General features: G+C 42.9%; 1 long non-coding RNA gene and 1 pseudogene across 1 annotated transcript in view; one reads left to right on the top strand and one right to left on the bottom strand.

Moving 5' to 3' along the window:
- Positions 1 to 2,852: 2,852 nt before the first annotated feature.
- On the bottom strand, positions 2,853 to 6,346 carry LOC121474708 (annotated as a pseudogene).
- A 114-nt stretch (positions 6,347 to 6,460) lies between these two features.
- LOC121474710 overlaps positions 6,461 to 27,968 on the top strand; it is a 141,070-nt gene continuing 119,562 nt past the window's right edge. Inside the window, exons 1-2 of the long non-coding RNA XR_005983485.1 lie at positions 6,461 to 9,062; positions 15,930 to 16,171. This is a non-coding gene — a long non-coding RNA (uncharacterized LOC121474710). The remainder of the gene's footprint in view (positions 9,063 to 15,929; positions 16,172 to 27,968) is intronic.

Raw genomic sequence — 27,968 nt, 5'->3', positions numbered from 1 at the left:
ATCTAGCACCACTGAAACTTTATAGTGAACCTCAGCTCCTCAGCTCCCCTAACAACCATCATTCTCCTTGGAGCTTGTATGAGTCTACTTTGGATGCCTTGTATAAATGGAAATTGTGCAGTATTTGTCTCTTTGCGGCAGGCTGCTTTCACTTAGCATAATGTCCTCAGGGTCCTTCCAGTGTTGTCACATATGGCAGGTTTTCTTCCTTTTTAAAGGCTGATCAATATTCCATTTTATGCATGTATCACATTTCCTTTATTCATTTGTCTGTGTGATGGATTTTTAGATTGTTTCCACCTCTTTGCTACTGTGAATCATGCAGCAATAAACATGGAAATGCAAATCTTTTTGAAATCCTGGTATCACATATTTTAGGTAAATATCCAGAGGTGGAATTTCTGGATCATATGACAGTTCTATTTTTAATATTTAAGGAACCTACTTTTATCTCTATAGTAGTTGAACCATTTTAAATTCCCATCAACAGTGCACAAGGATTCCTCTTTCTTTACATCATCGCCAACACTTGTTTTCGTTTTATTTTTTTTTAAGATTTTGTTTTATTATTTTATTTTATTATTTTAAAGATTTTATAATATTCATGAGACACACACACACACACACACATACACACACACACACAGAAAGGCAGAGGGAGAAGCTTGTTTTCGTTTTATTTTTTTTTAAGATTTTGTTTTATTATTTTATTTTATTATTTTAAAGATTTTATAATATTCATGAGACACAGACACACACACACACACACACACACACACACACACACACACACAAGGCAGAGGGAGAAGCCCACTCCATGCAAGGAGCATGACCTGGGACTCAATCCCAGGTCTCCAGGATCACACCTTGGGCTGAAGGTGGCGCTAAACCGCTGAGCCACCCAGGCTGCCCTATTATTTTATTTTTTTAAAGTAATCCCTCCACCCAGCATGGAGCTTGAACTTGGAGCTTGAACACTCAGATAACAGTCACATACTGTACTGATTGAGCCACCCAGGAGCCCCTGTTGGTGGTGATAGTGGATTTTTTAAGCCATTTTAACAGGTGTGAGGTGATAACTCATTGTGGTTTAATTTGTATTTCCCTGATATACATATGATAACTAGTGATGTTGAGCATCTTTTTATAATATCTGTTGGCCATTTGTATATCTTCTTTAGAGAAATGTCTGTTCATGTCCTTTGTGCATTTTTTAAAATTAATTAATTAATTAATTTATTTATGATAGTCACACAGAGAGACAGAGAGAGAGAGAGGCAGAGACATAGGCAGAGGGAGAAGCAGGCTCCATGCACCGGGAGCCCGACGTGGGATTCGATCCCGGGTCTCCAGGATCGCGCCCTGGGCCAAAGGCAGGCACTAAACCGCTGCGCCACCCAGGGATCCCACCTTTGTGCATTTTTAATAGTGTTTATCTGGGATCCCTGGGTGGCTCAGCAGTTTAGCGCCTGCCTTCAGCCCAGGGCGTGATCCTACAGTCCTGGGATCGAGTCCCGCATCAGGCTCCCTGTGTGGAGCCTGCTTCTCCTTCTGCCTCTGCCTCTGCCTCTCTCTCTCTCTCTCGAATAAATAAAGTCTTAAAAAAATACTGTTTATCTATCTTCATCTATTTTCTGTTGAGTTCTAGAGGTCCTTATATATTATGGATATTAATTCCTTACCAGATATGTGGTTTGCACATTCTCCCATTGTCTAGGTTTCCTATTCACTGTATGGATTGTGTCCTTTGCTGTGCAAAATCTTTTTAGTTTGATATAGTCCCACTTGTCTGTTTTTGCTTTTGTTGCAAGACCAAAGTCATGAAACTTTTCCTCTATTTTTTGGGTAGGGTTCTAGAACCATTTTTAATACAATTATATGTTTCTGCCAAATCCAGGAAGAAAAGGTTTCTGCATATATAACTATAACTTTTCCAGTTAACATCTGCAAGCATACATAGTAGTGATCTCAGTTTATAGATTCATCAGGGTCAGAGCAATTGACCAATGTCTCTTTACTGCTAGGCTTCACCTGCAGTAAATGACAAGATGCATCAGTGTACTTTTGTTTCTCTTCTTTCATTCTCCTTGTTCAGAGACTCTGCAGTTCCATTGCAGCTCTCATCTCTAGCCAAAGGTAATCTTTTTAGATAAGTATTCAGTTGCTCTGAATTTTGCTTAGAATTATAACCTATTTAATCACAGAAGAACCCTTGCAGATGTGAAGTGAAGTTCAGGGTTACATAAAATGACATCACAGTTTTAAAGTCTAGCACAGATTAAATGCTGCACCACAGGTGCAGCATTTCTATAAGACACACCGATGGGATGGCTGGGTGGCTCAGCGGTTAAGCACCTGTTCAGCCCAGGGTGTGATCCTGAAGACCCGGGATTGAGTCCCACATCAGGCTCCCTGCATGGAGCCTGCTTCTCCCTCTGCCTATGTCTCTGCCTCTTTCTCTCTCTGTGTCTCTCATGAATAAATAAAATCTAAAAAAAAAAAAAAAGAAAGACATACTGATTATCTCTTAAACTGCATACTGACTCCATTAGAACATTATTTTTTATTATTATTATTTTTTAATTATTTATTTAAGATCCCAGGACCCCAGGATCACAACTTGAGCTGAAGGCAGATACTCAACCACTGAGCCAACCAGGTGCCCTTAGAACATTAGTTTTTAAATAAAGTGTAGTGCATATAGGACAATCAGTCACTCAGTTCACACAGCCTTGAGAAGTTTTTCTTTTTTTTTTTTTATAAACAATTTTTTTTAATTTTTATTTATTTATGATAGAGAGAGAGAGAGGCAGAGACATAGGCAGAGGGAGAAGCAGGCTCCATGCACCGGGAGCCCGATGTGGGATTCGATCCCCGGTCTCCAGGATCGCGCCCTGGGCCAAAGGCAGGCGCCAAACCACTGCGCCACCCAGGGATCCCCCAAGTTTTTCAGTTGGTCATGAAATGTGAGTGAGCTTGAGGCAATGTCCATTCCTAAGATTAAGCCACAGATTGGCTAAAGCTTTGGAACACCTCTACTTAAGAAGGCCATGTCTCTCTCTCCTTTCCTCACAGTTTAGTTTGGGAGTGTTTGGTTGTACGTGGCTGGAATGCTTTGGATCACTTTGCAAACGAGGAAAGCCAGTGGCCTAAAATTCTGGCAGGATCTTGAGTAGACTGGTTTGTTCATTTCAGGCTGCTGGTAGGTAGGCCCCTCTAAGGCCCTTCATTCTTTCTTCTCTGACTCCTGGAACATTAATCAGAAGGTGAGTCTGAGCATCATCTTCTCTAATTCTTTGAACCAATGTCTGGCTAAAGCTGGAATGTCCAATACAGTATATTTAAGAATCATCCACAGCAAGAGGTTCTTCTGGTCTTCACAAAACCTGGAATTCCCATGAGGATGCCTGATCTTTACAATTGAAGTTAAGCTTCCAGGAAGCAGTTTGGTCTTTCTAATCCAAGCAGTCAGGGATTGAGTTAAAACACAAGCTTGAGGCTCCACATCCCTGGGCAGAAAGAGAGCTAGGGGCTGGTTGAGATGGTGGTGACTGTGTTGGTACTCGTGGGTGTGAGTGTGGCCCACGGTCCAGGAAACTGGTAATGCCTGTGGGTCAAATCAGATCCATGGTCCGTTCTCCCAAGTAGGAAGCTAAACAGCCAATTTCTTGATTGTAGCCTGAAGCCTGAGTATGGCTCACAGGGTAGGGCCTCTGTATGCAGGAAGAGGAGGTGGACAAGGGATCTGGAAGCCAGGAAACAGAATTTGGGATCCAGATAGACATAGGAGCACTGCTGACGGAAATAGCTGGGACTGAGGTGCTAGGGGAGGGAGTGAATTGGTTCTACTCTGTAAACTCACTTCCTGAGCTGGAGATGTCTTCTTTTTGGCAGGTCTGACTTTGTTTTGACCTCCGTTCTGTTGTTCCTGCTGCTTGATGGTAGCACTTAGCTCTTTGATACTTAAACTATACCTGTGCCCTGGAGCTGAGCAAATTGAACTTCAACACTACTCCATCCACATGATGTCTGGCTTCCAGGTCTTAGGAAACAGGGCTTCAAACACATCGAGCTGAGCCTGGGTAAAAGTCGTCCTCTCCTGACACTATTTGGGGGGAGGTGGGTGGTAGCCAGGTAGCCCATTGATGAGGGGTATAGCAAGTCCGTGCCCCAAGTGGTCAGACCCAGCCCATTGACTTGTGTCAGTGGGTTGCTTGAGATGAACCTTTGCGCTAAGGTTGTTGGGAGGTGCATGTATCGTTGGCCCAGATCAGGGGTCCCCAGCAGGAAGATCTCACTTCTCCCGGGGTGGGTTTGGAGTGCAGGAACCAATGCAGGGCAGATACGCAGAGGTGCTCTTTCCTGGCATCCTCTTCCTAGTTTTCTTCTAGGAGTCCTCCAGCTTCCAGCCTTAGGTTTGCCTCTAATCCATTTTGAGTTGACTTTTGTGTGTGATAGAAGATAAGACTACAGTTTCATTCTTTTAAATGAGGCTATCTAGTTTTCCCAAGGTTATTTATTGAACACGTCCTTCCCGTTTTGTGTCCTTTCCCTCCTCGCGCCCTCACTGGAGATCAGTTGATTGTGAATGTGTGTGGGTGTATTTCTGCGCTCTCTCTCCTGTTCCATTGTCCTACATGTGTGTCTTAATGCCAGGACCAGTTTGAGAAGAATTCGCTTGACTCCTTATTTAAATATTTGATAGAATTTACCAAGTGAAGCTAAGCTGTTGGTGCTTTTCTTTGTTGGGAAGCTTTGGATTACTAATTCAGTCTTTTTAATAGTTACAGATCTGTTCACATTTTCTGTTTCTTTTAATTCGGGCCTTCATTCAGATTGTGCATTTCTAGGATTTTCCCCATTTCTTCTGGGTTGTCCAGTATGTTGATGTGTAGTTCGCAGCAGTCTTTCATGATTTTTTTGTATTGTCTTTATATGTCCTTTATATGTCTCCTCAGTTTCATTTCTGATTTTATTTATTTGAATATTCTTTTTTTCTTAGTCTAGGTAAAGGCTTGTCAATTTTGTTACTCTTTTCAAAAAACCAACTCTTAGTTGTGTTTTTTCCTATTTGTCTACTCTCTATTTTGTTTACTTATGCTCTAATTCTTATTGTTTCCATCTTCCTGCTTGCTTGGGGCTTAGTTTGCTCTTTTTCCAGTTCCTTGAAGTATAAAGTTAGCTTATTTATTTGGGATCTTACTTCTTTCTTAATGTGGGTGTTCATCACTATGAACTTCCCTCAGAGCATTGCTTCTGTTGCATCTCATAAGTTTTAAGATGTTGTGTTTTTATTTTTGTTTTTTCCCCCCAAGATATGTTCTAATTTCCCTTTTCATTTCGTCTATGACCTGTTGCTTGTTCAAGAGCACAGTATTTAATTTTCACGTGTTTGTGGACTTTTCCCGTTTCCTTCTGCTTTTGATTTCATTCCACTGTGGTCAGAAAATACACGCACGTGGTATGATTTGTCTTCCTAAATTTGCATAGTACATGTTTTCAAACAAGATATAAATTGTATCTGTTGAAAGCAAGTAGAGTTCCAAGGAAAGTGGACTCTGCAGAAGGAGATGAACACACAGGCAGTTTAGTAAGGAAGTTTTAGGATTAACACTTATGAACTGGGCAGAAAGCGAGATGAGGCGGCCTGCGGTGCAGTTACAGGGAAGGCCTCAGCGGATCCCAAGGGGAGTGAGGAAGGAGGGATAGGCCTTCAGAATCATCCCAGGTTGGGGTGAGGGGCCATGCGTGGAGCAGGAGTTGGATGCAGGCTGCCCTTGGAGAAGGGGCACAACTTGGGTGAGGCGACTCTTTTCGCCTGAGAGCTGTCGGCTTTAGCACTCCCGGTAGCTGGGGGAGGAGACCCTGCAGCCGAGGCATCGCAGCACAAAGATCACAGCGTTCACTGCAGCGCATGTAGTATGTTACTGTACTTGCCTTTCTGGCCTAATGTTATGTTTTTGAGATTTATTTATATTGATATCTGTGGCTCTAGTCACTCATTTTTATTGCCTCGCTGTATTGTTTGTTTTTAAAGATTTTACTTATTTATTCATGAGAGACATAGAGAGAGAGAGAGAGAGAAAGAGAGAGAGAGGCAGAGACACGGGCAAAGGGAGAGACAGGCTCCTCACAGGGAGCCCGTTGCGGGACTTGATCCCAGGACTCCAGGATCGTACCCTGAGCCAGAGTCAGACACTCAACTGCTGAGCCACCCAGGCATCCCTGTATTCAGTTTTATAAATCCCTCACATGGTCTTTGATTTTTAAAAAAAATTTTAAAAAGGTTTTATTTATTTATTTGAGAGAGAGTGCATGCAGAGTGAAGGAAGGAGGAGCAGGGGAAGAGGGAGAAGCAGACTCTCTGTGGAGCAGGGAGCCCAGTGGGGCTTGATCCCAGGACCCTCAGAACATGACCTGAGCTGAAGGCAGACACTTCATTGACTGAGCCACCCAGGAACCCCACCACAAATATTTTAGAGATGTATTTATTTGAGAACGAGTGTGTGTGAGCCTAAGTGTGTGTGTGTGGGGGGGGGGAGGGGTTGCAGAGGGAGAAGGAGAGAATCTCAAGCAGACTCGCAGCCGAGCAAAGAGCCTGACTGGGGGCTCAATCTCATGACCCTGAGATCATGACTTAAGCTGAAACTAAGAGTCAGACACTCAACTGCTGAGCCACCGAGGCACCTCTACATTTCCCTATTGACAGATGTTGAAGTTTTGTAATTTTTCACTATTGAAAACATGTGGCTCTGAGCATTATTTCCTTAGTGCATGCACTTAGTTCATCTGGGTCAGTATAACCAGAAAATTCCTGGGTCTTAGGATATGGACAACTTCAAATTTAGTACCCACGGTGTAATGATACTGCTCTCTGCAGTGGTTGTACCTTGCTGCATACCCCCAACACACTTGTCATCATCAGACTGATTCTGCCTGGTTCGTGGATATGAATTGGTATCTCTTTGAGGTTTTAATTAGAACTTTGTTGAATTCCAGTGAGATTGAGAGTTGATGTGTTTGCTGGCTCCTCGGGTTTCTATTGTGAAGTGTGTATTCCAGTTATGTGCCCATTATCCTTTGGTTTCTTTCTTTTTTAAACATTTTTTATTTATTTGTTTGAGAGAGAGCGCACACAGAGGGAGAGGGAAAGGGAGAAGCAGACTCCCCACTGAACGGAAAGCCTGATGCGGGGCTTGATCCCAGGACCCCAAGATCATGACCTGAGCTGAAGGCAGATGCTTAACTGACTGAGCCACCCAGGTGCCCCTCCTTTGATTAATTTACATTAATTCTTAGGCAGTTTTTATATATTTTTCTTACCTATTCCTTGTTGTCCATATGTGTGTACAAATAGCTTCTCCTGGTTTAGGGCTTGATTGTTCACTTTTAAATAATACCTTTTGCTGAATAGGAGCTTCTCCTTTTAATGCAGTCAGATTTCATCAGTCCTTTTTCTTTGGCGTGGTTTCCTTTTTCCTTTTTTTTTTAAAAAAAAATATTTTATTTATTTATTCATGAGAGACAGAGAGAGAGAGAGAGGCAGAGACACAGGCAGAGGGAGAAGCAGGCTCCCTGCAGGGAGCCCAACATGGGACTGGATCCCAGCACTCCGGGATCACAACCTGGGCTGAAGGCAATGCTAAACAGCTGAGCCACAAGGGCTGCCCGGCCTTGTTTCTTTGTGTCTTATTTTGCAAATTCTTCAGGGTAGGTCATATATTCTGCGTTTTCTATGGAAAGTTTTAAAGTTTTGCTTTGCACAGTCTCCCCTGTAATCTATCTCAAAGGGAGTTGTGTGTATATTGTGAGAGGTAGAAACTTCATTCTACTGTCTTCCAGAAAGCCAGTTTTCTTGCAGCCCTTACTGTGAGGGGTGCATCTTAGCCTCATGGCCCTTCTGTCATATTTCCATCTGTGGAGATCTTCTGGGGGCTATTTTGTTGCACTGGTCTACCTCTTTTCCTGCTCCAATTTCACACTTTATTTTCTTTATTTCTTTGTGGTGTCTTGTGTGGTGGAGCAAATCCTCCCTTCTTGCTCTACTTAAAAATTGTCCCTTCTTACTGTCTTTTGCTCTCCCATATGCATTTTAGAGTCATGTTCCATGAAAAACCTTTCTTTGATTGAGTTCATGCATTGAATTTATACATTAATTTGAGGAGAATTGATATCTTTATTGAACACTAGATGTTTTTCTGTTGATGTCTTATTTAATACCTGTATGTAGATCTTCTTACTCTACACAAAACGTTTATAACTTTACCTTTCTACTAAATACTGACACTTTCATGTTAATAAATAAGTATCTTTACTAACAATTTAATGACAACATAATCCATTACGTGGCTCGACAGTCACTTATTTAACTCACTTACTTAACGGTGCTCCTATTGACATTTAGATAAACATACTTCACAGTGATTATTCTGGAACTCCCATCTTTCCCATCACAAAATTATATATGCAGCTATGTTTTATTCTCATAATGCTAGGATATTCTGTATGATTAAATATCTGAGATGTTGATATGTTCAGATGTAAGATATAAGAAATATAGATCTAACTTATTTTCTTCCCATGTGGTTAACCAGTTTTTGCGTACTTTGTCTTTTTGGTTTGACTGACCTTGCCTGTTTTATTCACCATCCAGCAGCCAGCAACAGTGCACTCAATAAATGTTTGAATATGTGGACCAATTTTTAATATTTGTTTTAGTTTTAGAAGTGTTACTCCTTTCCATTGATCTATTGATTCTAAGCCTATACCACAGTTTGAATTATCAGACCTGGTAGTACAGGACCCCCTTCATCATCATCATTATCCTCATCATTATCATTATTACTATTTTTCAGATTTTTCTGGGCAATTTCCAGAAAAGGATCCTTTTCCTTTCACATGAACTCTAAGACTTTGTGCATAGGGAGAGGGTGAATCTCAAGCAGACTCCCCGCTGAGCGGGACTCCGGACTTGAGGCTTGATGCCACGACCCTGAGATCATAACCTGAGCAGATGTCAAGAGTTGGACAGTTAACTCACTGAACCACCCAGGCACCCCTGTGTAAGCTTTAAAAGTTGGTCATTCTTCCTTTAAAACTGTTGTGATTTTGATTGACAGTATATTAGTTTTTTGAAAATTTAAAGGCATTTATATTTAAATTTTCTGGCCTAATAAGTACTGCATATTCATCTAGTTTGCAAATTCTGGAACTTTTTGTTTAGAGAAGATAAATCCCCAGATTTCTTTTTCGATTAAAATTCAAGGCAATTAAAGAAATTCATTGCAGCAAACAGAATCATGCCACATGTTTATTCTATAAAGACAAAATGTTTTTCTATATTGAGCAGCACTTCAAAGGCTTTGCCTCCTCCTCACAAAACATGGCTCGCATGGTACCACATGTTCCCTGTCCAGACAGATTCTTGAAAATAGATAATAATTTATGTGCTATTTGGTCAAATAAGTGTTGTTTTTTTTTTTTTAAACATAGCCTACTTTCTTCCACAAATCTTTAAAGGAATTCAGGGCCCTTACTTCTCTGATATACCTTTTTAATGGTAAGGAAATAGGATTCAAAGCTTGTCCGGCATGAGGGAAGTCTGCATAACTCTTTTTCACACCTGCTTGGATTCTGGCAGTGGTATTTGCTAAGTGAAAGATGAAGGCTGGTTTGTCATGTATTTTCACAGAGCACTGATGGCTCCAGGCCAACTTGTTTAGCCTTTGTCTTTTTTCTTGCATAAAACTGCCTATTTTTCACTTCAAATGGGGGTGTTAGGCACTCCAGAGATGTTTGTTCTTGTCGTGTGCACACCATCTGTGATCTCCTGGCATCTTAGACAGGTTCCCAAATTGGCTGAAGTGTTCGTCAGTGTGCAGAACAGTCGGGATTCTGGCCTGTGTCGGCTGTTGTAACCGGCGCTGCAGCACTCACCTGAAGTCTCCTACATAGGGGCTGTGGACTCATTTTTGAAGAGTTTAAATAAATTCTTTAGAATGATTTTAGATGTGTGGAAATGTTACAAATATAGTACAGAGAGTTCCCATGTGTCCTTCACCCAGTTACCCCCGTTGCTGACTCTTACATTATCATGCTGCATTTGGCACAATTAAAGAACAAATATTGGTACATTACTATTAGCTAAAACCCACACTTTATTCAGATTTCACTAGTTTTTCCCTAATGTCTTTTTCCTGTTCTAGGACCCACCCAGGATATCACGTTACATTTTTGTCATCCTGTCTCCTTAATTTCTTCTGGCAGTTTCTTAGACTTTGCTTGTTTCTGATGACATTGTCATTTTGGGGAATACTGGCCAGATGTTTTGTAGAATGTCCCTCGGTTTGGGTTTTTCTGTTTTCCCTGATTACACCGGGGTTTATGGGTTTTCGAGAGGAAAACCACAAAAGTGAGGTAATATTCCTACCACATTGTATAAAGGGAACATGCCATCATCATGACTTACCCCATGATGTTAACCTTGATCACCTGGCTAGGGGTAGTGTTGGCAGGCTTCTCCCTGTAAATTTATTCCCCACCGTTTTCCACACTGCTTTTCAGAAGCAAATCACTAAGCACAGTGTAGATTCAATTTAAGAATTTTGTTAATTGTCTCATCTATGTGTGTCCTGTTATGTTTAACCCATGCCTGTTATTTTTTTATATTCCAAATATGTAGATTTTGTGTTTCAAGCTCTAAGAATAAAAAAAGTTGTCTAGGCTTAAGAAAGATTTGAAGTAGTTCATAGCCATGTTGAGTCTTTATTCCATTCCTCTAATGTTTGTTTTTTTTTTGGTTTCATTTAAAAATTTTTATACCCTGGAGGCACCTGGGTGGCTCTGTCGGTAGAGTATGAAATTCTTGATCTCTGGTATTGAGTTCAAGCCCCACATTGGGTGTAGAGCTTACTTTTAAAAAATTACAAAAATCTTTATGCCCTGTACCTTGTACCATACAAACTGCTTTGTTCTGCTCAGATGGCTGTACAGCTTGTACTTTGTATTTCTAGCCCAAGGGAGCTTCAGTTCTCTCTTGTTGTTGGGGAAAAAAGTTCAGCATAAGAACATGTTTATCCATATTGAAGCTTATCTAGTAAACATCACAATATATTTATTCTACGTAATATGATGGAAATCTTTTTTGTATATAAAATTATGTTAAAGACTTATGAGTTCTCATGCTCTTGGACACCTGTCCTGATATCATAGTAGGCAAGCCTGCCACAGGCCTGTCACCTGGAAAGCAGCTAAACTTTAGGAGTTCAGATTACAGATCGCTTGTTGTCATGTTGTTTGTGGGGTGAATTTCTCAATGACTTTGATTTTTTTTTGTCTGATTACTCCTGCACTCAAGTGACTTTATTTACATTTCTACCTCCAGTCAGTTTCTAAGTAAAAATTTAAAAAGGGGGAAAGAATTTTAAAAGAATAATGTATCTTTGTTTTAGCATCTAATTGGAATGTTCTTGAAATAATATGTAAATTAGGTTTTTGTTCATTAAATCAACAGTTTATGTGTTCTTAGGGAGCTTAACTGTTTCAAAAAATCTCATGAGAAATTGATGATGTCCCCAAATATCAATTCTGCAAATCCACATCTGCAGACACTTAATTTCATAGAGAGATGTGAGTGTTTCATAGAGCAGGACTGGTTAGAGCGTATTTTCAGAACATGAAAAACTTCACGTTCCTTCTTACCATGAGCATGTTTAAGAAATCGTCTTGAGTATGTTAGAATATTTTGTCTTGTAGCCAGTCTTGGAGTTCAGTCCGAGGGGGAGAAGTTAAAAAAATACATTTTAAAAATAAGTTTTTGCTCACTTCATGACCACTTGGTGTGACAGCTCAGAATCAGAGTACCGCTTTGAATCAACCACACGGGAAATCCTTTCCCTGGCCCCTTAAGGCTACTTTCAGTCCGTCAAAAGGTTCTTAAATTCCTGTGGGGGATTCCCACCTGTTCTATTCTAAGTCTCTTTTAAGGTGCTTATACATATGTAGAATGTAGAATAGTATTGCATACATTTCTGTCTCAGTTGTATGAGGGCTGTTCAGTGTACCGCTCCTTTGTTTTAAGATTAGTCATTCTTTTTTCTAAGTATAGGTGTGCAAGAGTGAGAAAGGCTGAGCAGTTTCAAGTGGAGTACAAAGAATTAATTTGTCATCAGGTCAGTTAAAGAGCTATTGTTAAGTAGACAATCTTTGGGTAGCTGCTGGCTCTTTTATAGTCAGTAAGGAGAGCTGTGCAGAGCTTTGCATCCGGGAGCCCCCTTCCCTCCCTTGGCCCATACTCACACCCATTGTGGTCTTGCTGCTGAGCTGCGGGCCCTCCCCTCCTGGGGGCTCAGAGTTAGGCATATTTCTGCTGCTCATATCTGGCAGGTACGCTTCCTGCGGTTGCTATTCAAATCATTGTCCTAAGGCCTTGAAGTGATCTTTAAAAAGAAGATAAATATTGAGCCATTTTGGATGGGAGGATATACTGGCTGAAGCGTCATGCACTGTCCTATGTAACTGGTACACTGCGAGGAAGTCCATCAGGAAAGTTCTGTGTGGACCCACTGTGCTGTGCCCTGGACACTTGCCTGAGCCTGTGTGAAGGGATGCCATGGCTTCTATAGGGACACTCATGTCTGTTTAGTTTCCTTGCCCCCCAGGAACATGTGAACCACCCCTCAGCAGTAGACGGGAGCCTGCCATCAACCCTACGGCTCTACAGGCATGCTTGGAAGGTCTTAGAACCAAGTGCACATTTTCTAGCGTGAGAGGAAGACACATCTGTGCACAGAAGGCAGCCCCTGGGCCTGGTCTGCTGTGTCCTGCAGCACCTACCCAGACCTCAGTGGGTTTGTTCCAGACGTCAGAAAGAGGAAGGCAAGTGCATGGGGAACAGAAGCTACCTTTTTCTACAGGCATTGAAAAGTCCTCTCGCCCCTATTGGAAAGCCAACAAACAGTAAAAAAAAAAAAAAAAAAAAAAAAGAGTTCCTCCTGAATTACCCTGGTTCATCTCCAGACCTTTATATTCCCTCAAACCTACCTAACATGTGTTGAAAACTAAAATTTTTTTAAAGATTTAAAGAGAGAGCCAGAGCCAGAGCCAGAGCCAGAGCCAGAGCCAGAGGAAGAAGCAGGCTCCATGCAGGGAGCCTGACGTGGGACTCGATCCCAGACGGGATCATGCCCTGGACTGAAGGCGGCCCTAAAACGCTGAGCCACCCAGGCTACCTCAAAAACGAAATTTTTTTTGTTCTGGTGCCAAGAAGATTCAGATCTGTCAGGATGCTTTACACTTGTTAATTCATCTCTAATTTTCCCCTTTTAAATTGTGCTCTCCTCTAAGGTCCTCTGTATTTTTTTCCTCTTGTTGTTAAAGTAGAGGAAATTGTACATTTCCCTCAGCCCTCGTTGGGCCGTCTGTGCTTCTTGGTGGATTTGAGCGGATCAGGAAGTGTCACTCTGCGCTGGAGCTGCAAGGGGGTGCTGTATGGACCGTCTTATGGATCCCAGCTCCACCTCCGTGGGAGACAGGCTGTCTTCAGGGCCAGAGTACATTTGGGCATGGTTTCCTAGCTGTGCCTGGATTCCCCCTTGGACTACATGGTTTTCCAACTTTATCTCCTTAACACAGAGATGCAGAGACATCACTCTTAATGTTGCATTATCCATCAGATTTTGACTTGATCCAAATCAGAGCGTCTACAAGCAGGTTGCATAGGGGGATGGAACACCTGTGCCCAGAAGGTTGACTCCTGTCCTGTGGGCTATTGTTAGCATTCATTCATTCAACAGACATTTATTTATTAACGTGCTCATTTTGAGCCAGGCTCTGAGATGAGGTAAATGTCCGGAAATAAAAAGACTCAGTGCTGTCTTAAGTAAGCCTCCAGTCTAGTGAAGGAGGGCAGGGTAGTGGTAGCTCTGATGTGGAAGCACCAGGGAGGGCCTGCAGTCCAGATACTCAAGGCAGCCTTCTAGAGAAACTGACATAAGACCCAGGTCTGGGAGGATAGATACAAGGAAACAGAGAACATGGAGGTTGTGATAAGCAGAGGGAAGACAGAAAGCCAGGGGAAATGTCAGGCTCTGTGGGTTGCTCTCAAGGGAGGTTGCTCTGGATTCAAAGGTTGAAGACTAAGGAACGTGCTGGAAACTGCAGGGCATTAGGACCTGTTCGAGGTTAGGGTTTGTTGAAGAGAATATCTCAGACAGTTTCGTTATGAACACATGCCAACATTTTATTGCAGTCTTGCAGTGCAAGGGAAGATTCACTCTTGGTAGGGAAGAAAGAATGATTGAATCCTCATTGAAAAGAATGGTTAAAAATCTCTAGACTCTAAGTAGTCTAGTTGATAATTGATAGTCATCTGGGTGAATGGTAATGAGTTTTGCAGAACAAGCCTTAATCTTTTTAAAGTTCATTTTAAAATTGCATCAGAGGGCAGCCCGGGTGGCTCAGCGGTTTAGTGCCGCCTTCAGTCCGGGGCCTGATCCTGGAGACCTGGGATGGAGTCCCACGTCGGGCTCCCTGCATGGGGCCTGCTTTTCCCTCTGCCTGTGTCTCTGCCTCTCTCTCTTTCTCATGAATAAATAAAATATTAAAAAATATATATATATATAAAATTGCATCAGAAAGAAAATTGTATCTGAAATGCGGTTGGTTTCTCCTTGCTAGGATGTTGTGAATAAATAGTAGGCAACCTGGTTTCGGTTGCAACCTGGTTTGGGGCAATTTTTTTTAAAGAGGTTCAAGGTCACAGTAGAGTGCAGGCCACTTTTAAGGGTTCTGCTGATGAAGAGTTTGGTAACCTAAGTCGAGGGGAGTTTGGATTTTTATCCTGAGGGGAGTAAGGGACCATTGCCACTGAGCGAAGTCTAAACCCCAGCCATCAGGGTGGGCATGGTTGAGCCGTGGTGTGAGGATGCTGCGTTAGCAGAATAGTCTCATTTTCTAGGGAAACACTGTTGAGGGCTTCCACTCTAGGTGTGTCTCTTCCTACCCCACAGCCCGGAAAAGCTGAGACAGCCGTGTAGCTGGGGAGTAGAGGTGGAAGTTTGCCGTTGCTTTTCCTCCAACAGAGTTAGTTTTAACTTACTCAGTTTTACACGATGATTGTTCTGACCACAGTGAAAGAAAATTCGATAATGTTAAGAGGATTCTGAGAAGGTGTTGTAAGAAGCAGCCAGGCTGGGATAAGGGCTGAGAGAGGAGTCCGAGGCCCTTCTGATGGAATTGCCCTGTGTCCAGCCCCGGCCCCATCTCCCTGCTCTTCTCCGTTGCTGGGCCTGATCCCATCTCTGTCCTGAGGCAGCAGAGGCGGCCTCGGAACCATGCTGTCTTCTGGCCTTGGCCTCGAGGCTGTTATCGATATTCCTGCTCTAGTTTGCTCTCATTACATAAGATTCTGTCCTTCCCCGGGAGTCTGCAGGCAGAGCCTCCTTCCGTGCATCTACTGGGGTTAAAGTAGAAACTTCAGAGGTGCCCCCGCCCCAGGCTGCGTATGTGCTGGCATGGGGTGGGGGGAAATCTGTGTTGTTAATGAAGTCGTGGTGTCATTGTGGGCAGAGGTGTAGACAGGCTGCAAGAAATACCAGGGAACCTGACCTGGGGGTAGGTCTGCGGTGTTTTGGAGGGAGAGGGGAGGGCAGTCGCACCCCTCTGACTACTCGCCTTTGTCATGTCCACGGCCTCAACTGTTCCTGCGTCTTCTCTGTTTTCTTTTGTTGTAACATTTCGTCGTTCTCATGTCAACACATTGCCATGAAAATAATGCTCTGCAATTAACTGATTGGGATTGAATGGGCATATTCGAATCTACAGTTTCTTCTAAACTTGATGTGACCAGCAACCTGTTTTTAGCTTTTATTCCTGTTAGAAATCTGTATTCAAAATATATAATTCTCCTTTTTTTTTTCAATGTTATCCAGATTGCAAAAATACCTGCCTCTAAGAACTCCGGAAGACTTACTTTGTGGGCGCAAAGTAGTGAGTCATGCCTGCAGGCTTGGAAAAGAGTTTATTGGAACCTCTTTGAGAGGCTTCCCAGGCAACCATTTATACACTCATGAAAGGATGCAGAACGAAGAGATTCACACTTGGAAATTTTAATCTTCATATGCATTCCCTGTCAGATCAAGACCTCCGTTTGTGTTTTGTTTGTTAAAAAGAAGTAAGTGAAAAAAGCTTAACAATTAAAGAAAAATTCCCTAAGACGTGTGTGTGTATGTGTGTGTGTGTGTGTGTGTGTGTGTTGAATTGTGTTGTGCTTCATACTTACCTTTTGAACAGTGCTCCACTGGTGGGAATGCTTGTATGTGTGAATGCTGGCTTACTTGGGAAAGCAAGAGAGGAGTTACTGCTCAAACTGATTTTGGGTAAGCCGGGAAGTTATTTGAAAAAAAACAGGTGATCTTTTCATGTGCCTGTTTCGGAGTTTGCAGTCATCAGGAGAACTTCCAGCATGTGGAGAAGAGAAGTTTATTCATCATTTGCTGCTGCTTTGAGTATTCATGCTTGAATTTGTGTTTATCCGTCCGTCTGCCTTAGATTCTGCTGGCGCATTCTGCTCCGCAGCATGAGGGCAAGGGTGGAAGGGCCATCCAGGAACAGGAATGGGGGACTCTTCCAGCAAGCAGACACAGGCTCCACTTGGTAAAGATTTCCCTCTAACTCCTCACTTTCATCCTCCCTACAGAGGTTTCTTCTTGGATGACCATGAGGATAAGATAAACATTTCTCTTCCACTGTGAAACATGAACGCTCCCAGACCTTATTTAATGTGGGCTTTCATTAAATTCTATGTTCGTGAATACGGTGGTGTTCTTCATGCACCAGTGGAAGAGGGAAATCCTGCTAGTTCTGTGACAGACTCGTTTTCAGCAGTGTTAGAAATCATCTGAAAAGAACCAGAATATTAAAATATCAGCAGTGCTAATTTTAAATTGGGATATGTTGTGATCCCAGATCAGGTGTTCCATAGAAATGTTACAAACGAGATGGAAGTACAGAGAATGACTGTCTTCTGCCCTAGACTGAGAGAAGCCACTTCTCTACTATGAGCACCTGTGGGCTTTATGAACATTTTGAGCCTTTAGTCATAATAACTTGAATGCCTCAAGAAAAGAAATGCCTTTTCTTTTGGATGCCTCAATTGATTCCCTTCTATCAGAACAGCTCTGAGACTCTCCTATTGCAGACATGTGACAGAGGACATAGGGGAATGCTCTTGTTACAGTTTATTTTTCCCTTCCCTGGTTTCTAGATCTGTGGAAGAAATTAGGATTGCACATCCTGGTCTGGAGCCAAGGCCTTGGGCTTTTTTTCCCCTCCTACCACAAAAGTGAAAATTTTCTGATTCTTAGAGTAAAAATGTATGTAAGTGTACTTAATTCTCAAGTCCACTGACTTCTTAGTGGTATTGATAATGGAGCTCTGTTCTTAATTTTAACTTGTTTCATTTAATTACCAATTTGAAATGTTGGGCTGTAGTTTAGGAGCTGCCTTAAATTAATTTTAAACAAGGCAGGTTACAAATAAGGTAATCCCTCATTTATTTCTAAATATCCACATTTTCACATTTTTGTGATATAAAAATTGACATATTGATTGATCCCTGCATTCATCCACTGAATATCTCTGATTTGCCAGTCACTGTACCAGGCACTGGGAGTAGCGATTAAGACTTAGTCTCTATTTTAAAGGTACTGAAGGGGATCCCTGGGTGGCTCAGTGGTTTAGTGCCTGCCTTTGGCCCAGGATGTGATTCTGGAGTCCCGGGATCGAGTCCCACGTCGGGCTCCCTGCATGGAGCCTGCTTCTCCCTCTGCCTGTATCTCTGCCTCTCGCTCTCTGTCTCTCATGAATAAATAAATAAAATCTTTAAAAAAAAAATAAAGGTACTGAAAAGTCCACAAAGAGAGAGACATGTAAATAAAAATCCTTATAAGAATTGCAAATACTTCTGTGGCAGTTATCATATTGCAGGCACCCTCTTAAGTGCTTTCTAGGCATTTAACTCCTGCATTGATACAAAAGCCCCCTGAAGTTCTTTCTCTTATGCATACATAAGTTCAGAGGTTAGGTACTTGTACTTTGTCATAAAGCTTGTGTTATTTAACAATCAGATGTATTAAATGCACTAACAGACCTGCTCAGGGAGTCCCCTCGCAGAACAGGGTAGCATCTGGTTGGAAGGATGGGGACTAGACATGTGGGTATCCATGAAAATTTCCTGAAGTAAACAACTCCTGTACAGATCTATTCAGAAGAATGGAAGAACCCTGAAATACATCTCCAGTAACATGAAGTACTGCATCATAAATGTGTCCATCGGTTGAATCAGTGAGAGTATTACAGAGTATTGATGACAGGGAGAGAGTAAAAACTACGCCAGATCCCTGTGACCTTAAGTATAAATGACAAGGAAATAGATTTCCAATGTTGAGGCAGGCCCTCCAGTTAGTGTAAGATATGATAAAAACTTGGCATTTAAAAAAAATCTAATGAGGGATGCCTGGGTGGCTTAGTGGTTGTGCGCCTGCCTTCAGCTCAGGGTGTGATGCTGGGATTCAGGGACTGAGTCCCACGTTGGGCTCCCCACAGGGAACCTGCTTCTCCCTCTCTGTCTCTGCCTCTCTAGCTCTGTATCTTATGAATAAATAAAATCTTTTAAAAAAAATCTAATGAAAGTATTAATTATACTGCTAACATGTAAGTAAATGTGTGACCCCTTTGAACATTCTCAGATAAATTTCCCAATCACTGAACTTTTTTTTTTAAAAGATTTTACTCATTTATTTGAGAGAGAGCACGAGAGAGAGCCTGAGCCAGAGGGGAGAGGCAGAAGGAGAGGGAGAGGCAGACTCCCCATTGTGCAGGGAGCCTGACACAGGGGCTCCATCCCAGGACCCTGGGATCATACCTTGAGCCAAAGGCAGGCGCTTAACCAGCTGAGCCACCCAGGCATCCCCACTGAAGATTTTCTCTTAGGAAAAGTTCTACTAACCTGTAGAAATAATGGACTAGTATTTATTTTGAATAAATGCAGGGGAAAGATAGATTTCTTTCAGAATAAAAACTGGCAGGAACTACCCAACTAGGTAGATTAGTATTATCATTGCAGAGTGACAAAACTGCTCAGAAGGTGGGGTTGGTGGCCCCTGTGCTTGGTGTGGTGGGACTAGATTTTTGCTTTTCTACCTTCTGGTAACAACTCCTGATTTTTACAAGCATCAAGCCATAAGGATAACCATCTTTTGTCCCCCTTGTAACCGTGACTTGCTGACACTCTCGTTAATCCCACCATCACTCATGACTGCTTCATTGTTCTCCACCCCGCCTCAGCTCATTGGATGACCAACCTACTTCCCTGACTACAAGGGTTTGGGGGCTTCTATCACTGGTGATCTTCCCTCCAACTTACTCCATCTCCCCCTCTCTAGGCCTTGTCTGCTCATGGCTCAGATTGATATTTTCTCTTTTCCATGCACTCCCTTCCCCCACACTACACTGCCCATCCACCTTGTCCCCTACCTTCTCTTTTGATCCCACTGGGACCTCTAGTTTGCTGACTCCTTTGCTCTGAACCTTTCCATCTTTATTTTCGTCCTGATTGAACTTAGAACCCATAATCCAAGTATTAAATCAGTTCTACTACACGTCCTGACCATTTTGTCCTCTTTTTTTTAAAATTTTTAAAATTTATTTATGATAGTCACACACAGAGAGAGAGAGAGAGAGAGAGGCAGAGACACAGGCAGAGGGAGAAGCAGGCTCCATGCGCCGGGAGCCCGACGTGGGATTCGATCCTGGGTCTCCAGGATCCCGCCCTGGGCCAAAGGCAGGCGCCAAACCGCTGCGCCACCCAGGGATCCCCCATTTTGTCCTCTTGCTTGCACCTGGGCTCCTGAGCAGTGCTGGAGAAAGGCCTGCACCTGGGCAGATTGGGCCTGGCCTGTTGACATAAAATCAGGCAATTGCTCAGCGCTGTGCACCATTTGTTTCTTCTTCTGGCTAGCTGTCTGCCACCCCAATTCTCCATGGTTACTCTTATTAAACTGTTTTCAACCTTAGGCCTGCTCCTCCTCCTTGCTTCTCTGGTCAGATGATGCACTCCTATATTCCCCGGGCAGTCCTGCCTGCCACTGAGCCTCCTCTTATCCCTTGGTACCCATGAGCTGACGACAACCTGGTTTTTCTTCTACTTTCCTTTTTTTTTCTTTTTTTTTCTTTTTTTTTTCTCTTTTTTTTTTCTTCTGCTTTCCATACTGTCTTAGTTAACTTTCTTGTTTCATCTCTTGTCAAACTGACTTCTGTCAGAAGGCAAGTACAAGATGTCTGTTTCCTCTTTCACGTACAGTAAAACATTTTTGCCTTTCTGTCCTTTCCCTTCTGCTGGAGAAAACTGGGATTTGTTGTAGTGTGGCAGGCTCCTGGTGCTCTCATGATGTGTGTGGGACTGCTTGTGTGGCCATAGGATGTCACCCTGTGGCTAGCTGCTGCGTTTGGCTGCATGCAGTAACCATCTCTCTTGGCTGATGAATGGATCTGCACTCTGCAGAGATTGTCCTATAGTGTTTATTCTGCATCCACACAAGGGAACTTGAGATTTACATCTTTCGGATTAGAAATGGGCAGGAATCTCCTAGATAGATTAGTTTTATTATTATCGTAGTGCTCTGCATGTGTTGTCTTTGGTGTGGGTCAGCAGTGCCTTTGTAGGTTATTGAGGTGCAGTGAGGTGGCCCTTTGGTTCCTGCTTCTGGCCAGTCAAGCTCAGATCTTCTTTTCTACACTTCATGTGTGCATTCTCTGACCTGCACTGGGGGGTTGCTGCCCACTTCTCTGCTGCTCCTTGCAATAGCTGCCCCTCCCACCTGCTGCCTCTCTGTGCCTCTTTACTCCTTTCATGCAACACCCCCCACCCAACTTTTCTTTTTTTGTATATATCTTTGGTTGGCTTTCACGTAAAAATACGTACATTTAGTAGACACAATTCATTGATTCATTAACTATTTAGTTCCAGAACTGGGCATCCAGGAAGGATGCAAACACCAAGAGGAGGACGGAGCTATCCTTCTGGTGATCATAAGAGAGAAGCATCCAAGTGTATAATTCCAGTATATTATAGTAAAGATTGTTAAAGTCTGTGCTGAGCATTTTTTTTCCATCACTTCATATCATCTTGAAAACAATCCTGTAAGGTTGCTGATTTTTTTGGTCCTCATATTACAGAGCAGAACACTAAGCTCTGAGAAGTGAAGTCACTTGGCTAAAGTCACATAAACAGCAGGTCACCCAGTGGGAAATATAGCCCCACCTTGGAGCTGCAAGGCTCATGCTCCTCACTGCTGTATTCAACAGCTTTCCTTCTCTTCCACATCGCCTCTTTCAGAGGGCTGACCCTAAGCAGTAGGATCTAATAATAGACTCTTGACAGACTGAATAGTAGTGAGGAGCTGGAGAACTCTAACCAGCTGGAAGTCATTTATTACGGTGTTTCTATTTTTGTGTTGTTTCTGTGGAATTGCAGGAAAATTATATCACCTCTATTCAGGTAATAGAGAATTTGTTATCACGAGACTTTTCATGTGTAACCTGTTCTATACAAAAATATCTTATTTGCCCATCTGTTACCTTCTTAAGAGCCGGATTCAAATTTCTTCTTCAGTATAGGTTTGAAATTTTAAGTGCTTGACAGCTGAAAGAGAAAAAAAATAGGGTTTATTTGTCACAGAGGATATAAAGGAACCACTTTCTGGATTACTGAAGATGCAATGTTAATAGTAATGATCCACATATTTCCATTCCAGTTAGCTGGAAACTAGCACCCTAGCACCCATGCATCCCTCAGAGGAGCCAGACCTGCTCCTGTCTTGGACTGGGCCTGAGCCTGGGCCTGGAGTGCTGATGGGGGTGGGGCTTTGGGTCTTTTGGGGGTGGGCATGGGGAGCAGCTTCAGTTTCCTGATCTGATCATAGTAGTTCCTACCCTCTCCCCTACTGTGACTACTTTTGTTTTTATTGTTCACTCTAACCAGCCAGTTCACAGATTATTTTCAGAGATGGCTCTGTGAGAACTACTTAGTTAATTTATTCAATAAATGCTTGCTGAGTACCCACCTAGTTTCTGGGGTAGGGTGCACCCCCAATCCTGTTGTGCAGATGAGCAGAGCCACTGGTTGGGCACTGCAGGAATGGTGCCCATCTGCCCAGATCCTCTGGGCCCTCGCCCACCCCAGTCATCGGTCATGTCAGATTCCCAGTGATTGGGCCCCGGTTCCTCCGCAGTCTCCTTGGTGTGAGGCTAAAGTAGGTGGCTCCTACAGAGTGACCCACAATGCCGGCTGCTGATTGTCCCTCCCGGGTTGTCTCTTCCTGCTGGAAGAGCTGGTGGCCAAGGGAGACCTCTCCGTGCGCCGCGCAGGCTTCTTGTCTCTTCCTGATGCGGTCTGTGTTGGTCTCCGGTGCAGGGGAGTGCGTCAGCCTCACTCCTGTGCTCCTGGACTGATGCTAGTTGTTGTTGGGAAGGGGTGTGAAGTCAGGGCACAACCTGTGTCACCATGTTGGTGACATCACTCACTCTCTGCCCACTTTGAGCTTTTGTTCTGCTGTGGGAGGCACCCCGTGAGCCAATAAACGCGTGATACGATGTCAGATGCTGCTAAGTGCTGCGAAGAAGAGTAAAGCCGAATATGGGGATGGGGAGAAACGGGGGTGGCAGGACATGCTGCCATTCCATTTAGCTCAGAAATCAGGTCTTTCCGAGGAGGCGACATTTAACCAGGGACCCAAGTGTCTTAGTTTGGACTGCTGTCATGAAATAGCGCAAACCATGTGGCCTAACAACAAACAGTGATTTCTCACAGTTCTAGAGTCTGGAAATCTGAGATCTGGGTGCCAGCAGGGTCGGGTTCCTGCTCTTCCCGGCTCCAAGAACTGCCTTCTTGATGTGTTCTTCTATGGCAGCAGGAGAGAGAGATCACATCTCTTAGAAGAGCACTAATTTCCACCCTCAGGACTTCATCACCCCACCTATAAATACTCTCACATTGGGAAGTACGGTTTCAGGGTAGAAGTCCTGGGAGAACACAAGCCATTCAGTCTTCTAGCACGAGTGAAGTAAGGAAGAGCTTTCCAGACACTGGGAATTCCAAGTTTAAAGATCTAAGATGAGACATGGTGGAGGAGCAGCTCTATTGGCTGCAGTGTTTTTGCTGGAGCAGAGTGCGCAATGAAGGAAAGAATATTTGGAAATGAACTTGGAGAGGTACCAGGGCCCAGTCCATGTAAGACCTAAATGATGGGCAGCATGGATTTGATTCCCATATGGGGAGCCTTTTCTGAACAGAGAAAGATGTGCTAGGACTTTTCATTTTAAAAGGTTACTTGGGATGCTGTGGGGTTGGGGGTGGGGGCCAAGAGTGGAAATGTAGTATGGTCTAGGTGAGACTGGGTTGGTAGTAATGGCAGTTCTAAGAGGTGATTGGATTGGGGACACCAAAGATAGAGTTGGTGCCTTTTGCCGATACATCAGTTGTGGGATGTGATCTAACCTCCAATGTTCCGGTATTAGGAGGTGGACATCTGGGGTGGATTAGGCTTACATTTAAGGGTCATAAAAGTGGAGTCCTCATGATGGGATTGGTGTCCTTCTAAGAAGAGGAAGAGTGACTAAAGCTTGCTCCCCACCACCGTCCATGCAAGGACACAGCGAGAAGGCAACCATCTGTAAGCAGGAAGAGTGCATTCACAGAATCCCACCCTACAGGCACCCCGATCTTGGACTTGATGCCTCCAGAACTGTGAGAAATAAATTTCTGTTGTTTGAGCCACCCAGCCTGTGGTATTTTGTTATAGCAACCCAAGCTAAAACAACATCTTCCCTTCCTATTTTCTTTTAAAGATTTATTTATTTATTTATTTATTCATGAGGCAGAGAGAGAGGCAGAGATGGAGGCAGAGGGAGAAGCAGGCTCCATGCAGTGAGCCCAATGCGGGACTCGATCCCAGGACTCTAGGATCACGCCCTGGGTCGAAGGCAGGCGCTAAACTACTGAGCCACCCAGGGATCCCCTCTTCCCTTCCTATTTATTTGTTTAATTAGTTATCCATGCCAGTTGGACAAAGCTAAATAATAAAATTCAAACACCATTAGCAGTGTGTAAAATTTAAGTAACAGTTTACTTTTCTCCCTCCAATAGTAACCCCTTTAAGGTAGCCCTTTGTTTTTTGTTGTTTTGTTTTTTAAAGATTTTTTTTAAAAGATTTATTTATTTATTATTTATGCTAGACACAGAGAGAGAGACAGAGAGAGAGAGGCAGAGACACAGGAGGAGGGAGAAGCAGGCTCCATGCCGAGAGCCCGACACGGGACTGGATCCTGGGACTCCAGGATCATGCCCTGGGCCAAAGGCAGGTGCCAAACTGCTGAGCCACCCAGGGATCCCTAGATTTTTTATTTATTTATGATAGAGAGGGAGATAGCACCACCATGAGTCAGGGGGAGGGGCAGAGGGAGAGGGAGAAGTAGACTCCTCACTGAGCAGGGAGCTCAATGCAGGGATTGATCTCAGGACCCTTGAGATCATGACCTGAGCTGAAAGCAGATACTTACTGAGACTGCCAGGCACCCCTGAGATAGCCCTTTGAATAGCTTGAGATTTATTCTACTAGATCTGGGCCATCTAAGGAGGTAGCCATTTGTGATGCGTGGCTATTCAAATTTAAATTAATTAAAATTAAATACAGTGAAACATTCAATTTGTCAGTCATACCAGCCATATTTCATGTGTTTAGTAGCCATCCAGGACTACCTGCCCCAGTATTGGACAGAGTAGATAGCATTTCCAGAATGTGCTGTCTTGAGCAGCACTATTCTAGATGAATTCTGTTCACATACAAATGTGCATGTGTATATGTATAAATATATGTACACACATATATCTGTACAGTTGGTATAATATTGTACATACTCTTCTGCAATTTGTTTTTTCCACCTAACAGAGAAACTGTTAATTTGGTGTGATCCACATGCAACATCATGCCAGGAAAATTTTTAAACAGAGTGCATAATCAAACATAGAGTTGTAGTAAATTAAAAGTATTTTAATTCCAGATTTTAGAGATAATTGTAGCACATCCTTAATGCTTGTTCCAACTTTAACAGAATAAATTATTTTTTGGAAATAGTCCAATCAGCCTTGGGTATGTAAAGAAAGATCCTGGAGTCCCGGGATCGAGTCCCGCGTCGGGCTCCAGGCATGGGGCCTGCTTCTCCCTCCTCCTGTGTCTCTGCCTCTCTCTCTCTCTCTCTCTCTCTCATAAATAAATAAATAAATCTTTAAAAAAATAGAAAGTGTTTAGAGACATTAGTTACAGAAAGTGCAGACAACAAATTAGGTTTAAACTTTTTAAGGTGAGTAAAGAATATTGGAAATGCACCCTTTTGTAAAAAAAAATGCATTTATTTATGTTAGAAAATATGTAATCTGGATGGATTAACAGGATGCAGGAAGAATAGTTGCCTCTGGGAGTGGAGATATTGTAAGGGGGACAGAGTAGTATAGCAGGATGATTTTTTCACCCTTTTATGTACCTTGTAACTATGTGCTTGTATTACTTAATAAATAAAAATAAGTAAAACAAAGAAGGAAAAAATAAAACATCATTAAAATGTGTCGGATGCAGAATAGGTGGTTTAGGAGATAAGAGTCACTTAGGACAGAAAGAATTCTGTAGTTCAGTAGGAGCAGAGAGCTGGTCTGAAGTTTCATGTGACCATCAGATGAAACCTCATGAGGCCTCCTGGCATGCCAGGTTCCTGGCTTGCCAGACCATTTCTTACAGACTGGTTATTTTGCAGTAATTAAAGCTATTTACAACTGGTTTAGTACGTAGAACTTAATACATTTTAGGAGAAAAAATTTCCTAGCACTGAGTTTAGTTTTGTTTTTTTCCCATGCAACCTTTCATAACACTTGTGAAACACAGTTTAGGAAATGCCGATTTAAACTCTTGGAAATAATTACCCCAGAAAGACGGGGTTGAAAGGAAATTGTTCTAGGTCTGGGCACCCTGCTTCAGCGCCAGTCTTTCAAGAAGATGAATACTGGTGTTAATTGAGTTTAATTTGAATAGTGACGTACCACAGCTTATTCGGCACGTACCACCCACAGAAAGGTCACAGGCATTGAGTATGGACTTGGTAGCCTGCACTGCCCTGTCTCCTCCCCCATCCTTTGCTTACAGCCGCTAACAGGGACCAGAGGTGGGAGAGTGTCCAGCAATGGGGGGCACGGGCAGTGGGGACCGAGGTGCTTTCTTCCCCAGCACGTCTCTGTATTCCAGCTTCCAGGAGACCACGACATCAAAAATGGGAGTGCCCAGATAGCCAAAGTGAAGTGTAAGGTTTTGAAAACAGAACCCTGGAGTTCAGAATTGATCTTTTTCTGTTAAAGCAAGTGCTGTGATATGTACTTTTTCAGGAAAGAAAGCAAAGAGAAAACCAGTTAGGGAAAAATTTTGTCCAAAACTGCATGTGTTACAAAGGAGATCTTGTCTGTTGTGGAAGTTGAAGGCAGTGACTTCCCAAAGGCAAGGATAATTTTCACAATATTTAACAACCAGCACAGCAGAGGAATTCACACACCTGAGTAGATGCCAGCCTCACATACTGGTGTTGGGGCTGTACCAGTATGTACAGGCTGAACGGCACTCCTGCTGAACAACAAAGCTGTTAGAGACCAGAGGTGAGCCGTTACTGGGTTTTGTGGCCAAGCCTTCGGGCTGTCCCCTCAGTGTCCATAACACCCTATAGAGTCACTGCAGCCCTACTTCATAGCTGGCAGCTTGATGGCCATATGACTAAATTCTGGTTAATGGGAGGCATGTTATCACGTAGTCGTTTCTAGAACCTTCCTTTTAAGGGACAGTATATGTCCCTTCTGCCATCTTGAAGTTGGCGTCACTCGTGGTAGAGTGCCACACACACCTTCCTGGACTTCTACCTGAGAAAGAAAGAAACTTCTCTTGTTTAAACCACAAATACTTCGGGCTTGCAGACCCTCTCAGCCAAACCTAATTCTAACTGTTGCAGGTCCCTAATCTGTTAGGCAAATTCAATTTTATTTAAACTCTTAACCCTCCTGTAAACTAAGTATTCTTATTCCGATTTAATGGGTTAGGAGACAGAGGTTGAATGAAAATTAAGGAACTTGCCCAAATACCAGAGCCAGTACTTGAATCTATGTCTGATCTTTCTGACTTCAAATCGCCAGGAGCTTAATCCTTGCCTCAGTAATTAACGTGAAACATAAAGGGCATGTGGCACATGGTTTTGTAACATTCATGCGTTGGCAGAGTCCCAATTTTGTGGATTTTTTTCAAAAAGACTTCGGGTTTTTCAGAGAAATTCATTTGTGGCTTTTTGAAAGTGACAAACATGTTAACTGTTTTTCAGTCAATACTTAATCAGAAAAACTTTTTTTTCAAATTTCAAAGAAAGCTGTGTTGTTCCTCTAATTTCCAGTGTTTGCTTAATTGTCATTTGTTAATCAGGACATTTCTATGAAAAGAGGTTAGTTCTAAGAGAGACTGTGTGGTTCATTTTCTTTAGTTATATCTACATTGAAGGATATTACAAGAAAATTTGGATTTTTCTAGAACTCTCCTTACTATACAACAACTCCAGAACAACCCCCACACACACACACCTACTATATGATAATGTTGAAATTAGAATGGGATGAAGGGTCTGAGTTATTTGGATTGTCACTTAGGGGGTAGCCTTTGGAGCCAGCATTTCTGCAAGATTTATATAGGAAAACAGACATGAGGTGGCTGTGTGCCATGCTGCTTGGGGCTGGGGTGGAGTGGGCACACTGGCAGCTGATGCCCGGAGCACAGGTGGGACCCAGCAGGTCTGGGGAGGCTGGTAAACTGGGTCCAGTGCAAACAACTCGTTGGCAG

Source organism: Vulpes lagopus, chromosome 13 (assembly GCF_018345385.1).
Source record: "Vulpes lagopus strain Blue_001 chromosome 13, ASM1834538v1, whole genome shotgun sequence".
Taxonomy (NCBI): domain Eukaryota; kingdom Metazoa; phylum Chordata; class Mammalia; order Carnivora; family Canidae; genus Vulpes; species Vulpes lagopus.
Note: the sequence above shows the minus strand (reverse complement) of the source record. Positions and strands in the feature narration are given on the sequence as shown.